The 20915-nt window shown below is 40.7% G+C and overlaps 1 long non-coding RNA gene across 1 annotated transcript in view; it reads left to right on the top strand.

Annotated features, from left to right (window-relative positions):
* The window catches only part of LOC123364876, a 30031-nt gene extending 15657 nt beyond the window's left edge, over positions 1-14374 (top strand). The window contains exon 3 of the long non-coding RNA XR_006577321.1: positions 14334-14374. This is a non-coding gene — a long non-coding RNA (uncharacterized LOC123364876). The remainder of the gene's footprint in view (positions 1-14333) is intronic.
* Positions 14375-20915: the final 6541 nt, after the last annotated feature.

The raw sequence follows: 20915 nt of genomic DNA, 5'->3' as shown, positions 1-20915 counted from the left end.
GATGTAGGTGCCTAAACCCGAGACTTAGTCACCTAAAAATCTTTGTAGATTCTACCCTTTATACCACACAGCATGCAGCTGGAACATAGTGTCTCTATGGGAGCTGAGAAACGTAAAATCGGAAACCCAAGATTCCTTATTCTGGCCAAGCATGAAAGTTGCTGTCAAATATAAGGCATCTATAGTGTGTAATCTGCAGTAATTAAAGAGTGAAAATACAGTAATTAAACATGAAAAATTACTTTTAATTAGTGACATTTTACTTCTTTAAAATACAGTTCTATAGGTTTAAACTCAACTGCTTCTTAGCTTCTAAATTATCGATGGCACTACACAGTTACATGATTTTATGTGCATTTCCATAATACAGAAAATGATGCCATTAATATCTTAGCAAAATTGTTTCTGTATGCACAAAATCAAATCTTAATCATTTACCATTTCATATTTTTTCATATATACTTCTGACTGACCCTTAATGAGGGCTAACCCTGGGTGATATTTGAAATGTAAAGTTCAGCCAGTTTTGAGTTATGTAGGTCCAAAGAAGTCCTAGTTTTTAAAGTGGTGTAGTATATTTATTTCTTGTTCAGGTATCTCTAAAATGGTTGAAAGAATTTTCTCCAAACTTTGAAAAAATATTCATGTTTGGAGTGAGACCAAGCATGGAAAGTATCTAGACCAAAAAAATATTTTTTGTTAAGATGTGAGCTAGAGAAAATGGAATTATAATGAAAATGGTTGTGCACCTTTAAATATGGTATTCACTCTGACAAATGTTTAATTAGATAAAACTGTTCCACAAAAGCATGCATTATTCATGAGAGTTAATGTCACCTGATTACCCTCCTTGAGAATGTCTGATGTCACCTCCACGAATGATGATAATTTCAGGTCTGCAACAAAGTTGCTGGAGCAGGTTTTTGAAGTTGCTGTATTATAGTGTTTTGGCAACTATTTGAAATAAAGCTGCTCTGATGGCTGTTTCATTAAGCAAATCTACTGTGGTAACTGTCTGAAGCCAAGCTGTTTCTGCAGCTGTTTGAGTCATGGCTGCTCCTGAAGTGTTTGGAAGAAAGAGGGCATTAGTGAAGAATAAAGAGAGAAGTGAGAACATGAGGGAGGGGGAGAGAGAGAGAGAAGGGGGAGGTTTTTAAAAAAAAATATTTGAAGTATGTACACTATGTAAAACAAAGAATATTTTTCTCAAGCAGCTTTGAAAAACAAAACTATAATGCCATCTTGGGGTTTTGGTGGTATCAACAGTTACAAGCATATAATATAAACATTGCTAATGATTTGTGTGTGAATTATGCATAAAAACTACATAAAAAGGACATTACATTTGCAAAGTAAAGCACTCGAAAGTTAGAAACTGTCCAAACTAAGGTTTCCTCTGCTACTTTAATTTGACCCCCTTGTTTGTATGTATTATGATACTATCTTTAATTAAATGATTGCATGTATTTTTTCTACAGTAACCCTGCCTCATTCAGTGCACAGAATGGGCAGTGCTCACTTAGATGAGCAGCTATTCAATATTTTGTTTTCTCCTTGTTGTTCGATGTGTGGTCCCAGGCCTTATTTACTGCACATTATTTAAACCCTACTCTGAAGACAGGATTATTAAATTCCTCAATTGTTTTTCTATGATGCTGATCACAACAGTATCTGAGTGCTCAATGTGGATGGAATCTTCAGGAAATTTAGCTGCTAAAATGCATGAGTGAGTTGATGGCTTCATCAGCCATAGTCTTCTAAACTGTCAACCCACTACCAAATTTCTCTGCCCAGAAAGAAAGAATATCACCTTTGTCTGTGAGCAGCCAGTTACTATCTGCTGTGAGGACAGGGGCTGTACCACTGGATTTTGGGACATACACAGCACAGAGACCTTCACAGAAAGCCTTCATATCATGCTTGTCAGCCACTTCCTACAGATCTGCAGCCTTCTGCTCCCACCAGTGGTTCTTCATTAGCCTTAATTGCGTTTGTAGTTTATTTTTTGCCTGATGGTACCTGGCCTTCTTCATTGCCTATTTCTTGTCATAGATGTAGGACTGGCATGTGATATGCATTGTCTTCAGTAGCTGGTCTATCTCAGGGTTATTCTCATTGAACCAGTCTTGGTGTTTCCACCTTACAAAGCCAAGAACCTTGGATGCCATATTATATATGACATCTCTGAACTTTGGCCAGATTGTCTCAATGTCTGTGGAGTTCTCTGGGACCTCAGCTGATGCAGTCTCCAATGATGATTCCTACTTTGCTTGTTTGTGGAGGTCCTTTGTGGCAGAAACATTGATCTTCTTTGGTGGTTTGAGGCATCTTCTGGAATGCTTATGGTGACATGATATTTCTTACAACCCAGTGATCTGATCAGCATTCGGCACCTCTCAAAAAGTGAGTGATGTACACATCTTCAATATCTTTAGACTGTACAGTTACATAGTCCAGCTTATGCCACTGTTTTGACCTGGGATACATCCATGCTGTCTTTTATTTGTTGGCCTGTTGGAAAACTCTGTTGGTAATAATGAGATTGAATTTGGCAAAATTGAAGAGAAGTAGTTTCCCTTCCATTGCTTTAGAGTTCAACCTTCCAATGCCGTGATGTCCTACCACGCTGCTCCACCTGTCAAAGTCAGCTCCCACATGAGCATTAAAGTCTCCAAGGACAATGAGTTTGTCCTGGTGTGGTACCCCTCTGATGGCCCCACTGAGATCTTTGTAAAATGCCTCTCATCTGTATGAGTCATTGTCAGCACATAAGTACTGATAATGGTGGCATACTGGTCTCTGGACAAGTTTATGTAGAACACCATAAATTGATCATTGATTTCCTTGGGGAGCAAGTCAAGCTTGTGGGCAATGTCAGACCATATGGCAAATTCTACTCCCGATTGTCTAGCCCTATCCTTGGCCTTGCCAATCCAGTAACTGTAGACTGGTCCCAGCTCCTCAAGGTGGGACTCATCGGTGAGTCTGGTTTCACTGAGAGCAGTCATGTCTATGTTATACCTCTTCAGTGTTGTGGCAGTAAGGACTGTTCTTCACTCTGGTCTCTGGTCACTGTCAAAACAGTTCTGACATTCCATGACCCAAAAGTCAGCCTGTGAGAATCTTTGTTTTATTTTGACTGATGACCCGGACCCAACCTTCTCGGGCCCACTATAATGAGAAGTCTGGAACACTAATTGGAATGGGTGCGGTATGCCCATATGAGAGAAGGTGCAGGGCACGGTACTACAAAAGGGGCAGTGGGACAGATGGAATATCAACACCTTCCACCTTGATGCCTGGCCCTATCAGGAAGTGTGTTGCCATATGTCCTGTGCTTTTCCAGGGATACCTTGGCAGGAGGATCCCAAAAGAAAAAAAAAGGTGTGTGTGTGTAAGTAATGTTAGGATATAGATATTCAGGCCTGTTTGTAGAGGCCTATACTTTAAGAATTTAGGTGTATTTTTATCACTTAGCTAGTTATAGAGTTATAAAACAAAGAATCAAAATCACAGTCCGCCTGTGTAAGGGCCTTCTCTCACTAGGATAGTCTGAGGCCTGGTTCTTAGTTTAAGGCCTTTGGCTAAGCAGCAGGGGCAGCCATAAGCTGGGAAGCGTATGGTCACATCCTCACATCCCAAACCAGTCACATTGAAATAAGGTGCTACTGGGCTGTTAGGAAGATGATCCTGTCCTGACAGTGCCCATCACCACCAGATAAAGAAACAGATCTTAAGATGGTTAAAGAAAACTTAGTTTGATAGCATCCTGTCTGGCAAGAAATCACTTACCAATAGTTGTGGTTGTGAAACCCTCATTTCTGTATGTTTTATCTTTATGGCCCTCACTTTTCTATTGTTAATCTGTCTGGCTCTCTTTGAAATCCCTGCAAGTTGCGTGGGCCCTTTTTAAAGACACCATAATAGAGGCCCAACTTCAATGTATACCCCAAATTAAGAAAAACAGTAAAAGAACTAAAAAAGAGCCACCGTGGCTTAACAACCATGTAAAAGAAGCAGTGAGAGATAAAAAGACTTCCTTTTAAAAGTGGAAGTCAAATCCTAGTGAGGCAAATAGAAAGGAGCACAAACACTGCCAACTTAAGTGCAAGAGTGTAATAAGAAAAGCCAAAGAGGAGTTTGAAGAACGGCTAGCCAAAAACTCCAAAGGTAATAACAAAATGTTTTTTAAGTACATCAGAAGCAGGAAGCCTGCTAAACAACCAGTGGGGCCCCTTGATGATCAAAATACAAAAGGAGCGCTTAAAGATGATAAAGTCATTGCGGAGAAACTAAATGGATTCTTTGCTTCAGTCTTCACGGCTGAGGATGTTAGGGAGATTCCCAAACCTGAGCTGGCTTTTGTAGGTGACAAATCTGAGGAACTGTCACAGATTGAAGTGTCACTAGAGGAGGTTTTGGAATTAATTGATAAACTCAACATTAACAAGTCACCGGGACCAGATGGCATTCACCCAAGAGTTCTGAAAGAACTCAAATGTGAAGTTGCGGAACTATTAACTAAGGTTTGTAACCTGTCCTTTAAATCGGCTTCGGTACCCAATGACTGGAAGTTAGCTAATGTAACGCCAATATTTAAAAAGGGCTCTAGGGGTGATCCCGGCAATTACAGACCGGTAAGTCTAACGTCGGTACCGGGCAAATTAGTTGAAACAATAGTAAAGAATAAAATTGTCAGACACATAGAAAAACATAAACTCTTGAGCAATAGTCAACATGGTTTCTGTAAAGGGAAATCGTGTCTTACTAATCTATTAGAGTTCTTTGAAGGGGTCAACAAACATGTGGACAAGGGGGATCCGGTGGACATAGTGTACTTAGATTTCCAGAAAGCCTTTGACAAGGTCCCTCACCAAAGGCTCTTACGTAAATTAAGCTGTCATGGGATAAAAGGAAAGGTCCTTTCATGGATTGAGAACTGGTTAAAGGACAGGGAACAAAGGGTAGGAATTAATGGTAAATTCTCAGAATGGAGAGGGGTAACTAGTGGTGTTCCCCAAGGGTCAGTCCTAGGACCAATCCTATTCAATTTATTCATAAATGATCTGGAGAAAGGGGTAAACAGTGAGGTGGCAAAGTTTGCAGATGATACTAAACTACTCAAGATAGTTAAGACCAAAGCAGATTGTGAAGAACTTCAAAAAGATCTCACAAAACTAAGTGATTGGGCAACAAAATGGCAAATGAAATTTAATGTGGATAAATGTAAAGTAATGCACATTGGAAAAAATAACCCCAACTATACATACAACATGATGGGGGCTAATTTAGCTACAACGAGTCAGGAAAAAGATCTTGGAGTTATCGTGGATAGTTCTCTAAAGATGTCCACGCAGTGTGCAGAGGCGGTCAAAAAAGCAAACAGGATGTTAGGAATCATTAAAAAGGGGATAGAGAATAAGACTGAGAATATATTATTGCCCTTATATAAATCCATGGTACGCCCACATCTCGAATACTGTGTACAGATGTGGTCTCCTCACCTCAAAAAAGATATTCTAGCACTAGAAAAGGTTCAGAAAAGGGCAACTAAAATGATTAGGGGTTTGGAGAGGGTCCCATACGAGGAAAGATTAAAGAGGCTAGGACTCTTCAGTTTGGAAAAGAGAAGACTAAGGGGGGACATGATAGAGGTATATAAAATCATGAGTGATGTTGAGAAAGTGTATAAGGAAAAGTTATTTACTTATTCCCATAATACAAGAACTAGGGGTCACCAAATGAAATTAATAGGCAGCAGGTTTAAAACAAATAAAAGGAAGTTCTTCTTCACGCAGCGCACAGTCAACTTGTGGAACTCCTTACCTGAGGAGGTTGTGAAGGCTAGGACTATAACAATGTTTAAAAGGGGACTGGATAAATTCATGGTGGCTAAGTCCATAAATGGCTATTAGCCAGGATGGGTAAGAATGGTGTCCCTAGCCTCTGTTCGTCAGAGGATGGAGATGGATGGCAGGAGAGAGATCACTTGATCATTGCCTGTTAGGTTCACTCCCTCAGGGGCACCTGGCATTGGCCACTGTCGGTGGACAGATACTGGGCTAGATGGACCTTTGGTCTGACCCGGTACGGCCTTTCTTATGTTCTTATGTTCTTATGAGAATTATGTCACACTATGTTAGGATTGGTTAGATAGATTTCAGTAAAATGATTGGTTAAGGTATAGCTGAGAATATTACTGTATAAATTAGGGGCAAACAGGAAGTAAGTGGGGATTCAAAAATAAGGAAAAAGGAACTTGGATTTAAGCTTGCTGGAAGTTCACCCCAATAAACATTGAATTGTTTGCACCTTCGGACTTTGCATATTGTTGCTTTCTGTTCACGTGAGAAGGACCACAGAAATGGGTGAAGGAATAAGCCCTCTAACATTCACTCTGGTCTCTGGTCACTGTCAAAAAGAGTTCTGACATTCCATGGCCCAAAAGTCAATCTGTGAATCTTTGTTTTATTTTGACTGATGAGTTGGAGGAACAGCCAGCAGCTGTAGCCTGACAGCTATGGAAAGGGCAGGCTGTGTTTAGGAGTTAGTTATATTATTCCTTAAATATCATCCATACACATATCTCACAGTGCTTGAGTATTGATAAGTTACAAGCTTTCAGCAGTGATCTCACATGCTACCCTTCATGGATAAATACCATGAAAATGGTATCCGAGGGGTAGCCGTGTTAGTCTGGATCTGTAAAAGCAGCAAAGAATCCTGTGGCACCTTATAGACTAACAGACGTTTTAGAGCATGAGCTTTCGTGGGTGAATACGAAGTGGGTATTCACCCACGAAAGCTCATGCTCTAAAACGTCTGTTAGTCTATAAGGTGCCACAGGATTCTTTGCTGCTTTTACCATGAAAATGATGTATTAGGTGTTGTCAGCTTGTTAGGTCTGACACAGGTTGCTTGTAAAGAATGGTGAACCCTGTGATAGTTGGCACCAAGGGGCTTCTGTGTGACACTTGTATTTTCAGTTTCTGAGTAAACTGGAAATGAACATCAGCAACCTTAACATCATGTTAACACTGTGTGTGTGTGTGTGTGTGTGTGTGTGTGTGTGTGTGTGTGTGTGTGTGTGTGTGTGTGTGTGTGTGTGTGCTGGAATTTCCCTTGGTTGTTTAGAATGTAAGTAAAGAATGGACACAACTGAAGAAATGAAGCTGCCGGCATTTTTATTAAGTAAATACTGTCAACTGTAAATGTTTACATTTTTTTATTAATGAATTTATTACATGCCAAACATCCTTTTCTGCCAGCCAACAAGGAGTTTAAGCTCTTGTTGGTATCATTCCACAGAGAAAATTGAGCAGGGGAACTTCCTCTAAGAAACCTCTTAATTCTAGTCCACCACCAGTTTCTATAGAGACAGTATCCTCAAAAATCATCTTTATTTGTGACTATAAATAACTTCCACAGTGCAGTGCAGAAGTAGGGTTTAACCATAGATTCCACCATACATAAGTTGGACAATGCTTTAGAGAAATGAATCTGTAAATTAAATGCAATGTTAATTGCATCTTGTTAATGAGAATATATGCACTCATGGGAAATGTGAAGGACTGCAAAAGCAATCTGTCCCCTAGTGATGCTGCCTCATTCTGAGATGATTGTACCTACTGCTAACATAAACCTGAGAGTTCTATGTTGCATGCTTTGGCAACACTGTAATAGCTTCTGTCTATCTTAGGTACTTATATTCTCCCCATTATCATAGTATTTGAGCACCTCACAGTCTTTTGTGTATTTTTCCTCATAACATGCTGTAAGGTAGGGATTTTTATCCCCATTTTGCAGGTTTTGAATTGAGGCAAAGAGAGACTAAGGGCCAGATTTTTAATGATATTTGGGAGGCCAACTGCAAATTTAGGCACCCAAATACAGTTTAAAATCAGTCCCTAAATAACTTGCCTGTTTCTCTGTGGATGTCTCTGTGAGCGTGGGTGCCCAGCAGGGTGGTGACTAGCTGCTTTCAGCGGGAGGGAGTCAGCAACAAGGGAACATGTCCCCTGTGACAAGAGGGAATGGGGCTTCATTGAATGATATAAGGGGTAGGAATTGAGTAGTAGGTCCACAGCAGGGGCTGGGATGTGGCGAGTCCATGCTTTGATACATGGCCCCATGCCCTGTAAACCAAGACTTAGGTTAAATGCATTCTGTGTTGGCTTCATGATAGTAATATGCTTCCCACATCTATAGTAAAATGCCTTCATCAACAAATGCATTTGTGTAAATAAAAAGTTATGGGGGAAATATGAAATACTTAATAGTGGACATATTACATTCAAACATGCCCTGTATTTCAGACACAAAATACATATACCCGTTTGAGAAGTCTGAATTTTTTTACGTTCTAAATAGTACCCAAAAGGGACCTATGAAGAGAAATCTCAAAAATGGGTCATTTTTAATGCTTTTTACTTTTAACCTATTTAGTGAATTTATTTAAAATGGTCACAAACTAAATCTAGGCTCCTTTACTAAGTGGGAAAGAAACATTTGATTTCTCTTCAAAAAAAAATCAGTGGAATAATTTGAACTGTATTTTCCAGTGCAAATATAATGGTCAACTAGATACGACTGTGAATGAATTTCTTTAAGACACACTTTAGTTAAAAGATAGGTCTCATCTTTTGACATGAACATGGTCATCTACAACAGTGATGCCAGTGCTGAGAACACAATGCCCCTAACATACATACAAACTTGTTTCACCAATCCTGAAATTTTTCAAGTGTATTTCTAGAAGAACAGCAGTATAAACAGTAAATTTTAGCTGCTAATGAAATAATTATCCTGAGTAACGTGTGCACAACCTCAGTATTAAATGTACTGCTTGCCTGTCTTGGGACTAATGTCATTGAATCATACACGTCTATTTTCCAGTGCAACTGGCAATAGTGTACCTATGGCTTTTTAATTATTTGTAATTGTGATTACTTGTACCTTTAGCTAGCAAAGGTCTTTCATAGTCATATTTTTCAGTTTCTAAAAAATGTCTTTCCATTAGTAGGTGCTCAACCTGTACATTAAGAATCCTAACTACAATTAAAATTGACATACATTTGGTAAAAACAAGATCAGAACAGCCTTGAATAATAACCATAGTGCTAAGCTGTGGACCTCAGTAACAAATGACAAAGGCACTGCCTTAATCAGAGGTGTTGTTATAATACTTGCAAGTTCTCCCAACCACTTCCCCACATTTTCTCTCTTTTTTTTATACTGAGCTTCAGCCATCCAGCCCTTATCAATACCCCATTTTTTGTCAGCCACCAAGTGGTCAGTGTGATCCGTTTAAATATGACATAGAGCTATATATCATTCATACACTAAAGACAACTCACCTAGTATCTCCTTACTAATAACCCTCCTAGCAGTTTCATATATATCTTGAACAAAATGGGGGACAGAGACCCTCTAAATCATCCTCCAATAGTCCATAATTATTCATCTGGTTTTCTCCAACATAAAGAATCATTTAGGATCTGAGAGCTCTGACAAATATCATGCTAGGAACTAAAGAACATTCCAATTCTACTCATGAGTCAAACTACTTTAATATGAATGAGATCATCTTTATGAGAACAACTAAGAAATAATGTAGAGTTATTGAAGTCTATCTACGTTATACAAAAAGGATGAAATGACTGACCAAAAAGGGAGGTAGTGAGGAACGGGACAGATGGGGTGAAAGCCACCCTTTGTAAGAGGAGGTATCTCTAACTTGGCTCATTTCCAAGATTGTGAAACGAGATAGATTTCCCAACCTTGAAAGAAATCTGGTACCAAAATTGCCTTTAGTTGTCTCCCCCTACCTTTTATGACAGGGTAACTCTTTTGCGTCAGTGTAAGTAAAAGGATATAAATGTAGTTTCCAGGGATTTCTCTCCACTTTGGGACAGAAATACGAAACTGCATAGGGCAGAAGACAGTAGGCTCAATACAGAGTAATTCCAAAACAAAATGTATGGGTGTCTTGACATGTTTATTTTCTTATAGTTGTAACTTATGAAGGAAGAAGCCCACTTCACAGACCTTTGATTTAAGGAAATACCGGTAATGTGTTTACTGGTCTAAATCTACCCTTTCCCTGTATTGAATGCATCTAGATTTTATATAATATGCCCTGAATCTGACTGTACAAAGTTTTACTTGTCTCTAGTTAAGAAAGAGGATAATAAACATAAAGGTCCAGCGCTTCAGCTGGTGGTATCTGGAGCAGCTCCGTTGAAATCGTGAAGTAATGCAGATGTTCACCTGTTGAAGGTCTGTCCCTAAGAAATTGCCTGGCAGAAGCAGTTTTAGGATTTTACAGACCTTCTTCAAAGAACATGGATGAGGTCCCTACATTGTTCTCAACTCCTTTTGCATATTTGGAGGGTTGGTTTCTATGGCCAAGAGCTAATTGTAGCTTGTTACTGCCTTCTCACCATAGTCCACAATTACAGAGTGAAGAAAAAGCTAATTCGTTGTAGGTTTTTACTGCTAACAAACTGAAAAAACAAGCTATTTCTATTTATCTATAGGGACATTTTACATTCAAGCAAACATTGTGGATGTCAGTTTAAAAAAAGTCACAAACTTTTATTTGCAAAAAGTATGTCATTTGAGCGTCTGCCCATTAGAATATATCCATGCTGCATGCAACGGTAGCACAGGTAGGCACAGGTGCGAGCTTTGGTCTAGCTTGCACGGGTAACAACAGTAGTGTAAATGCAGTAGAACAGGCTTCAGCATGGCATAGCCACCACATTTACACTACTATTGTTAAATGGGTTAGGCAAACTAAAGTGAGCATGGCTATGTCTACCTCTGCTACAATCATGCCTTCACTTGCAGTGTAGCAATAGCCATAGTATTGCAAGATTGGACATCCCTGTTCTCAGCAGGAGGAGTCTTAGAAGACTCACAAGGCAAGGTCCCATGAGTAGTCTATATGGTTGCTAGTCCCTTTCAAACCTTATAAAGCTACAGGGGTAAATAAATATTGCGCTGGTAGAAAAATAAACATTTCATGAAAAAATTTGGCGGTTTCAAGTGATTTTTATTCCACAGATTTTGAAAAGGAACAATTTTTATTTACTTGATTTTTGTTAATTTAGTTTTCCTTTCCCCTCTTATTCTCCTCCCCTGCTGCAATTTGTTTTCATGTCACCCCTGTTATTACTTTACCTTTTAAAAAGGGGGGGGACAGAGAAATGGAAGGAAAACTTATGAACCAAAAAACCCCTAAATTTTTCATTTTCCAGTTTTTTTGAAGAAACAAAAAAAGAAAAATCTGAAACCAGTTTTTGCACTAAGGGCAGGTCTACACTAAGGGCGGCGGTCGAACTAGGGTACGCAAGTTCGGCTACGTGAATAGCGTAGCTGAACTCGAAGTACCCTAGTTCGAACTACTTACCCGTCCACACGCCGCGGGATCGAAGTCCGCGGCTCCAAGGTTGACTCCGCCACCGCCTTTTGCAGTGGTGGAGTACCGGAGTCGACCGCGGCACTTCCGGAGTTCGAACTATCGCGTCTAGATCAGACGCGATAGTTCGAACTCCAAGAAGTCGAACTCACCGCGTCGACCCGGACGGTAAGTGTAGACTAGCCCTAACATTTCCAGTTTTGAAAAATGGCCATTTTTTGACCCAAAAATTGAAACCATTTTGACCAGCTCTAACAAAAGTACATTCTGCCATAGACTGTTACAGATCTCAAAGGAGCACAGGGAGATCAAACACACCGAAGCCATGATTTAACTCTAATGTACAAAAAAAAGTCTTCTCATCCATGTCTTTCCAGGCAAGCAATTTAGTAAAGACATCATGAGATTAGAGATACTAGTCCAAAGATAACCTGTCACTGTATGAGTTGTAATCTTAATTTACTGCTGCAAACCCGGCATGAATTTCACATGATTCAATAACATTCTATTATTTCCAGGAGCTGTAGAGTGAACCTATATCAATTTCCCAATGCTAAACATATCAGGATATGACAACCATTTCTATCCTTATGAATTAAATTATTTAAAATGTCATACTTTGGATGTACTTAGAAATATTCCTGCTACCAGCCATCCACAGCACACCACAGTAATAACTTTAGTTTTATGTAACATTTGAAGGCAGACAAGCTTGAAGCATGTATATAAAACATGTCTGAGGTTTCCCTTACGTATTTCAGTGAATTGATCATACATACATTTTTTTTTCACATTTGGAGTTATTTTCCTTAAAGTTCCTCCATCCATAGTAAACCACAAAAGAAACTGATTTTTTAGATATGCAATTGCTAATGAATTCCCATCACTTGAAATTCCTGTCACAAATATACCACACAGAGGAAGAATTTTTCCCCTCATAAACTTCACTCCCATCAGAGAGCATGTTATACATTGACTGCAGAATAGGAGGAGACACTCCTATCTCCACCAGCCTTTCCCTGATTAAGAGAAACAATTTAATTACCTATCTAAATTGCTAATGTGCTTCACTTGAGATACAGTTCTCATTCACAGACCATACCTTCACCTCCCTGCCTTGCTTGGATAATGTACTTTACTACACATAATTTATAAACAAAGAAATATAAAGTTATGTACAAATTACCTTCTACTGCCCCATAAATTGGGAGATAAAACATTTTTCACAGTAAACTCAGTGTCTGTCCCTAAATACCTTTTATATTTCCCTAAAACCACAAAAGGGGCGATTCCCAAAGGCAGGGCCTTTAATTGTGGGAGCCCTGCTGCTGGTTCTGGCATGTTCTCTCCTAGGAACTGCTAACAAGATCATCTGAGATAAATATAATGGTCACAATGGGGAATTGAGCAAGAGCTGGTGTCTCCGCTAATTGGGCTGTAGGCCATTTAAGGTCTTTAACAGTATCACAAATGACTTGAATTGCACCTTGACATGAACAGGAAGCCAGTGCAGAGATTTGAGCACAGATGTTAATGTATATGCCTTTTCTGTCTCCCTCCAGCTCAAAGTGAGCACTAGCTAGAGTTTCTGGGTAGTCACTATAGTGAAATGAAATAATTTTGCTTGGAATCGACAAACGTGTAGATGACATTTACAAGGACCACAGTTAGACAGGAATGGCCAACCAGAGCTGATGAGAAGCACTACAAGGCATTGCTTCTACCTGAGAAACTAGCAGCAGCAACAAATCTAATAAAGATCTTGAGTCTGCAAGTCATTTTGACAAGATGTGAGCATAGCTTTCCCCAGCTTTTAAGCTTCACTTCCATTTTATATGGGTTGAGGCCCAGTCAGTTCACTTATACCCAGATGCTGATCTCAGTTTACAGAGGCCACAACTAGTGGCTTGCCACACCTATTGTCTAACACAGGGGTAGGCAACATATGGCACGCGTGCCGAAGGCGGCACGTGAGCTGATTTTCAGTGGCACTCACACTGCCCAGCCCTGGCCACCTGTCCAGGGGGCTCTGCATTTTAATTTAGTTTTAAATGAAGGTTCTTAAACATTTTTAAAACCTTATTTACTTTACATACAACAATAGTTTAGTTCTATATTATAGACTTATAGAAAGAGACATTCTAAAAACGTTAAAATGTATTACTGGCACATGAAACCTTAAATTAGAGTGAATAAATGAAGACTCGGCACACCACTTCTGAAAGGTTGCCAACCCCGGTCTAACATCTCCATATATAGAGTATGCAGCTAAGACTTGAGAAAAAATGACTAATACTCCACACAGTGTCTGAAGACTTCTTTAAAAACTAGGCATGCAAGCAATGTCAACCACGTAGATTCTCTGATCATGCATATTTGTGTGGGCATGTAACTGATAACGTCTTTTGAAAATACAGAACTATATTAGTTACTCATAGTTTTATGTATCCAATACACAGATTAGTTTGGCAAAACAGTTTATCTCTAGATAGGTCAAGGTATTGATAATGAGAGTTAGGTCCTTTTAACTTCTGAGTTACTGATTCAAATCCATCCTAAGTCTACAATCACTGAAGTCACTACCCAATATGAAATGAGTTGTAGTCTTGGTTCAGTTGCTTGACTTACACCACAAAAAATACTTTGTTAGCACAGATTGACATAATTTTTGACACTTTCAGAGGAGAAGCAAAGAACTATATTGCTCATTGTTCATGGCTGCAGTATGCTGGTAGGAAAGCATTCATTATACTACCCACAGTATCCTTATTCTGTGGATAAATAATTAAATTTCCAGTGTTGTTAATCCAGTGCCTTTCAGAAGCATTAAATTAAGTTTTAATTAAGGATGTATCTGCAATCATTTGACTATCTCTTTGTTCACTACTCCGTTAAACTACTTTGCTTACAGGAAGTGCATGGAAAGGAAAATTCAGCATCTGAAGGAGGACAAGGAATTTATGGTTATATTTTGAGTGATCAGAGAACAATTTTGCAATGGTATAAAATGATTTTTGTTACACCTGTTATTGTTTTGTTCTTTTTATAGAAGTTATTCTGTTATTTTTTCCACATATTCAAAACTTACAAAGGTTTCACTTACAATATGAAAAAAGACAGTGTTCATAATATCCCAAAAGTAGTAAAATTTTATAACCAAATGTAAATCAGTTTATATAATTTATTATCATGTCACTTATGTAAAATAACATTACTCTTTCCATTTAGAGGGTGAGATTTTCTAAAGTGCTCAGCACTGGCCTACCGCTGTTCCCATTGTTCTTATTTATTTGTATTGCAGGAGCACCTAAAAACTCCAACTTCATTGTGCCAGACACTGAAGAAACATATAAAAAGACAGACCCTACCCAGAAGAGTTTACAATGTAAGTAAAACTTCCATTGCCTTCAATGGAGTAGAATTAGGCCAACATTTAGAAAATGCTTTAGAAACTCCCACCCTGAGTATCCTGAATTCTATAAGGGCTTGGTTCAAAGCTCATTGAAAGCACTGGAAAGACTGCCATTGACTTCAATGGGCTTTAGGGTAGGCCCATAATCATTCCATCAGGTGGCAACGCTGACCAAGTGATTTTCAACAGTTTTCCTATTCAGAGACACCACATATGAGCCTCTCCATTAATTCTCCCTTTTGTGGGCCTTGGATCTAGCTGTTACATAAATGGATTCATCAACTGAAGTGATGGATATAACAGTCTTCAAATATGTGTAAGCAGCATCTGAATGAACTGTTCCCGGACAGCTAGTTGTGGGGGGACTTCAGGAGCAAACTGTATTTACATGAACACACCTACTCTGCGTAGGAATCTAGCAGATAGGAGCTGTGTAGCTCCATGTGATCAAATTTGGCTGGTGGTGGGTTACAAATCACTTTAGTACTGTATGCAGGGGTAGTGAAACGTTGTTATCAGTGTTGTTGTCTTTATTGTCTGAGTAAAGGGGTGCAGAACTTCGCTTAACCCAGGGGTCGGCAACCTTTCAGAATTGGTATGCCGAGTCTTCATTTAGTCACTCTAATTTAAGGTTTCGCGTGCCGGTAATACATTTTAACGTTTTTAGAAGGTCTCTTTCTATAAGTCTATAATACAGAACTAAACTATTGTTGTATGTAAAGTAAATAAGGCTTTTAAAATGTTTATGAAGCTTCATTTAAAATTAAACTAAAATGCAGAGCCCCCCGGACTGGTGGCCAGACCCGGGCAGTGTGAGTGCCACTGAAAATCAGCTCGCATGCCGCCTTTGGATGTGTGCCATAGGTTGCCTACCTCTGGCTTAACCTGTGCCAAATGAAGGGGTCACCCTCAGTTGAAAGGATCTCAAATGCCAGATCCCTGTGAAGGAGGGGAAGACAGGGGCAGATAGGGCTCCCAGCCAGGAGGTGTGGGCTTTCCCTCAGGATCCCTGATCTGGTTTAACCTGTTCCTCCTCACTGTTCAAAGGTAGAGCTAACTGGGCTCCATTAGGAGCCTTTTGTTATTTTAAGTGCTTAAAAGAGCTGACAATCACTTGTGGTGGGACTATATCTCTGCCCAGCCTCAGAGCTAAAAATCACTAGAGCTGGGTGGAACCTGGAGACTGACCTGCAGAAGTCACAGAAGAGAGGCAGCTGGAGGGGAATGGCAGCTGGCAAGGTGGCCAGCAGAGTGGAATAAGCAGGTGGCAGGGTGGCCAGTGGAGAGGAACCGTGGCTGGAGTGGTGGCCAGCCAGAGCGAGTGCTCAGATGGCAGAGCAAGCAAGGTTCCATCTTCCCTGGGTGGGAGGTGAACTCACACAGATGCAGGGCTGCCCAGAGGATTCAGGGGACCTGGGGCAAAGCAATTTCAGGGGGCTCTTCCATAAAAAAAAAGTTGCAATACTATAGAATACTATATTCTTGTGGGGGCCCCTGCAGAGCCTGGGGCAAATTGCCCCACTTGTCCCCCACCCCGGGCCGCCCTGGGAAAAATAAACATTTAAAAACCTTCCGCATCTTGGCACAAACCCAGTTTTGAGAAAACTTATTTTCAAGTCACCTTTACAAGGTATCACTGGTTCTCAGCATCAGCTAGTGCTAAAAGGCACTAAAGCTCATTAAAAGGGTTGGACAAATGTTTTACGTAAAAACTTTTTTTGGATCGAAAACTAGGGGGTTTTAAAAAGCAGAAAAAATCATGGCCAATGCCTGCTTTCCTTCAAAATTTGTTGTGGTTTTTTTAATTGAAAAGCTGAAATTAGTCTGCCAAAACTTAAACGTGGTTTGGGGTTTCAGAAGTGTGTGGCCAAATATTTGCTGCTTGCTGTGTTTGATTGTTTAAAGAAACAATAAAAAATTCTGCTTAAAAAAAATCCAAAACTTTTGAACCTCCTCAGCTTGTGACCAAACGCTTGAGCCCATCCAGTCAGAGATTTTTCCGGGTTTCTGATACTCTGCTGGCTTCCTTGACTCATATTTGTCTCCATAACTTTGGGTTCATTTAGGTTAGAACATAAGAACATAAGAATGGCCACATTGAGTCAGATAAAAGGTCCATCCAGCCCAGTATCTTGTCTACCGACAGTGGCCAATGCCAGGTGCCCCAGAGGGAGTGAACCTAACAGGTAATGATCAAGTGATCTCTCTCCTGCCATCCATCTCCACCGTCTGACAAACAGAGGCTAGGGACACCATTCCTTACCTATCGTGGCTAATAGACATTAATGAACTTAACCTCCATGCATTTATCTGTTTCCTAGAGACTGGCTCCATGGGGTCCCTCACAAACTGGAGACGGTTACTGTAGGTTTGTCTTTAGTATAGCTTATGTACATACTCCACGAACTGAGCATTTGAGCTTGTTCCAAAATCTAGGATGAGCCTATGTTGTGAAAACTGAAATGCTCAAAATAGCACATGCATGTGAATGGACACAGGGTGCTAAAATTAAATTAACCCAGGGGGTCTCAAACTGGGGATCCCTCAGGGGGTCACGAGGTTATTACTGGGGGTCGCGAGCTGTCAGCCTCCACCTCAAACCCTGCTTTGCCTTCAGCATTTATAATAGTGTTAAATATATTAAAAATGTGTTTTTAATTTATAAGGGGGGGGTCAAACTCAGAGGTTTTCTATGTGAAAGGGGTCACCAGTACAAAAGTTTGAGAACCACTGAATTAACCCCTCTGGAGCCTCAGGGAATGCAGGGGAGAGGGGTCTTCCTTGGCAGGGTTGGGAAGGAGGTAGGTGGTGTAGGATATTGCTCTTCTCATGTGATCCCTCCCCCATGTCTCTCTTGGCTCTATCACTGTTAATCTAAAGTGGCTAATTTTAAATGAAGCTACCCACCCCTGACATGAATCTCCCTATGGCACTGAAATTAAATGTAGACTATAATTTGGCATTTGAGAAGTGAAAGGGATGGTAGCCCTAAGGGAAAAGATAACAGCTTGGCTCTTTGTGTTAAATAGCTGTTTGCAAGCCTCAAACTGCTGAATGAGCTTTAGGGTAGGGAAGGCTGTGCCTCCTCAAACAGCCTGGCCCTGCCCCCTATCTGACCCCCACCCACTTCCTGCCCCCCGACTGCCCCTTTCAGAATCCCTGACCCATCCTGCTCCTTGTCCCCTGACCACCTCCTGGAGCCCCCCCCAACCACCATCCCTGGACCCCATCCCCCATGAACTCCCCTGCTCCCTGTCCCTTGACTTCCCCGACCCCTATCCACCCCCCCTGTTGAGTTCTGACAGACCCTCAGAAGGCCCATGATCCAAGCCCCTGTTCCCCGTCCCCTGACCGCCCCCTCCCCCAGAACCTCTGCCCCCTCCCTACGCCCTGACTGTCCCTGGGACTCCCTGCCCCTTATCCAACCCCCCTGGCCCTGCCTCAACCAGAGCCTCAGCGCGTCACATCCAGGAGCGGCCCTGGACAGCACTGCAGCAGCCCCACCCATTACCACACGGCTCTGAGTGGGAGGAGCTCAGTCCCCACCTGATCCATGCTGCTTTAGCGCTGTCCAGGGCTGCTCCTGGACACGGCGTGCTGAAGTGCCGGGGGATGGGGGAAGGTGGAGGTGGAGGTGGAGGTGGGAGTGGGGCTGGGGGGGAGCCTCCGACATTCTCGTGGGGGCCCCGGCTGGGCCCAGGGCCTGGGTCAAATTGCCCCACTTGCCCCCCCCCCATCTGGGCAGCCCTGCACAGATGCACCTCTGAACCCTGGGTCCTCACTGACCAAGCACAACCACTGTGAGTGGGGTCTGGTGAGAGAGCAAAGAGGGGCACAGAAAAGGAACTTTTGGTTGTAGAACTCAAGAACATGAGGCAGAAAACACTGCCCCATGCACTCTGCTCACAGTTTTATGATTATGAATCCTGCTTGTGGCATTTTCCCTAATTAATGTCAGGAGACTTCCCTCCTTTCATTAGAAGTTTCTTTTCTACACTCAGACTCTTTGCTTGCAAGTGGGGAAATATTGCCTCTCAGAGGCACCCAGGGGTGGTGTGTAATTTTCCCAAGTTATTGGGTGGGGGCTCGAGTTGGTTCTGTGTTGTATTGTTGAAAAGGAACCCCTAGATATTGAACCCAATCCTGGTTGCTGCCAGTTCCATCTGGCAGAAGGGTTACATATATAAAAGGTTGTTATAAAGAAGACAGTGATCAATTGTTCTCCATGGCCACTGACTGTAGGACAATAAGTACTCTGCTTAATTTATAGCAAGGGAGATTTAGGTTAGACATTAAGAAAAACTTTCTAACTAGAAGGATAGTTAAGCACTAGAAAAGGTTACCTAGTGAAGTTGCGGAATCCCTGTTACTGGAGGTTTTTAGGAACAGGTTAGACAAACATGTGTCAGGGATGGTCTAGGTTTACTTGATCCAGCCTCAACATGGGGAGGACGGACTAAATGAACTCTTTAGGTCCCATCTATTCTATGATTCTATAAGTGCTGAGCTGCCATAATGCCAATCAAATAGAAGATGCAGATGCTCCACACTGCTGAAGATTAAAAGTCTCTCTGGTATAATTATAGGTGAAGAATATATTGTTTTTATGCTAATGAAACAGCTTAGTCAATTCCACCCATCTTTACAATTATATAGACCAATATTAAATTAAGTTTATGCTATAGGTTCAATAAATAGCTAATAAAGCCGAATTGGTGGCTATTAAATGGGAAACTATTCTAAATTATCCAGTTGTAAAGGCAATACCATGATAAATAGGTGTTTCATCGCAGCAAAGTATCAATTTGGAAGAGCGTAGTGCCTTAAGTGAAGACGATGGCCTTCATCCAGCTGATCAGTAAGGCCTGATCCAAAGTCCATTGAGCTCAATGGGAGCTTTTCCATTGAGTTCAACAGGCTTTGGATTGGGCTCCAATTGCACTGGAATTCCCTGCAGGTCATTATTCCTCCTATAAACTGTGAAAATAAAACAGTGAAGAAAAAAATAAAGTAATTTTCTTATTGCATGTTGAATAGATGCTCTGCCCATTGCCATGGATACAGTGCTCTTTTTGCAGTTCTGGTCTTTTCCTAAATATTGAGACAGTCCAGTAACCAATAGGAAAGCAGGACTTAACTCTCAATATTCCCATAGATTTATAATTGACAGCAATCCTATATTGGCATCTGGAGTGTATTTTTAAAAAGTCAGAAAAAATGTCAGTTATTGTTTGGGTTTCAAATAAATCCTGGACCATCCTAGTCACATTACAAAGGGTTTGCAAATATAGCTCAGATTTTCAAATTTTAAGTGAGAGCTTTAAGTGTTTTGGCCTGGCTCAAATTGCCAGACCTCACTTCACCTCAGAACAGAAATAGTTTTGGAACAACTGTTATGGAGAAATTATACACTATACTTTACCAGTTGAAATCAAACATTAATACTAATCCAAAGCATTAACATACTGCTTTCATTGTCACTGGAAAACTTGGAACTGATTTACAATCCCAGTATATTTAAACCAGAGTTTGGGTGAGGACACATCAACAAACTGTTGCTGGAGTAGGAGATGTACTGTTAAAGCTCTGCAGCTCCAATGAATTTTCCTTTTTTTTATTGCATTTGTCACTGTGGTTTCTGGAGCATAGTACAGTAGTCAGGATTTAAGCTCTGGAAATGGGTGCAGCCTAATTATGTCTAAAGATGAAGCTGAAAGTGAAAACAGTATGCAAGATAAACTTCCTGTCATTAAAGCTACAGTGCAGCAGGCAGCCTTCTTTTCATGATCCCGCAAAGGATTCCAGAAATGTACTAATATTATAATCAATGATGAAGAGTTAATTGATGCAACACTGTTATCCTTGCAAGACACTATTACTTCAATGAAAGTAGAGCTTCAGGATATGAACAAGAAGGCTGATATAGAAACAAAGGCCTCCTTGTGTGCCTTGCCTTCAAGAAATATGGCACATTACTTTCAAAGACACTGTAACCACAGACATAAAATGACAAAATCTGCCACACTTATGCAGATGGAGTAGTATCTTACACCTTTAGTAGTTCCATTGACTTGAATGGGA

Source organism: Mauremys mutica, chromosome 2 (assembly GCF_020497125.1).
Source record: "Mauremys mutica isolate MM-2020 ecotype Southern chromosome 2, ASM2049712v1, whole genome shotgun sequence".
NCBI lineage: Eukaryota > Metazoa > Chordata > Testudines > Geoemydidae > Mauremys > Mauremys mutica.
This window is presented reverse-complemented; position numbering and strand designations above follow the sequence as displayed.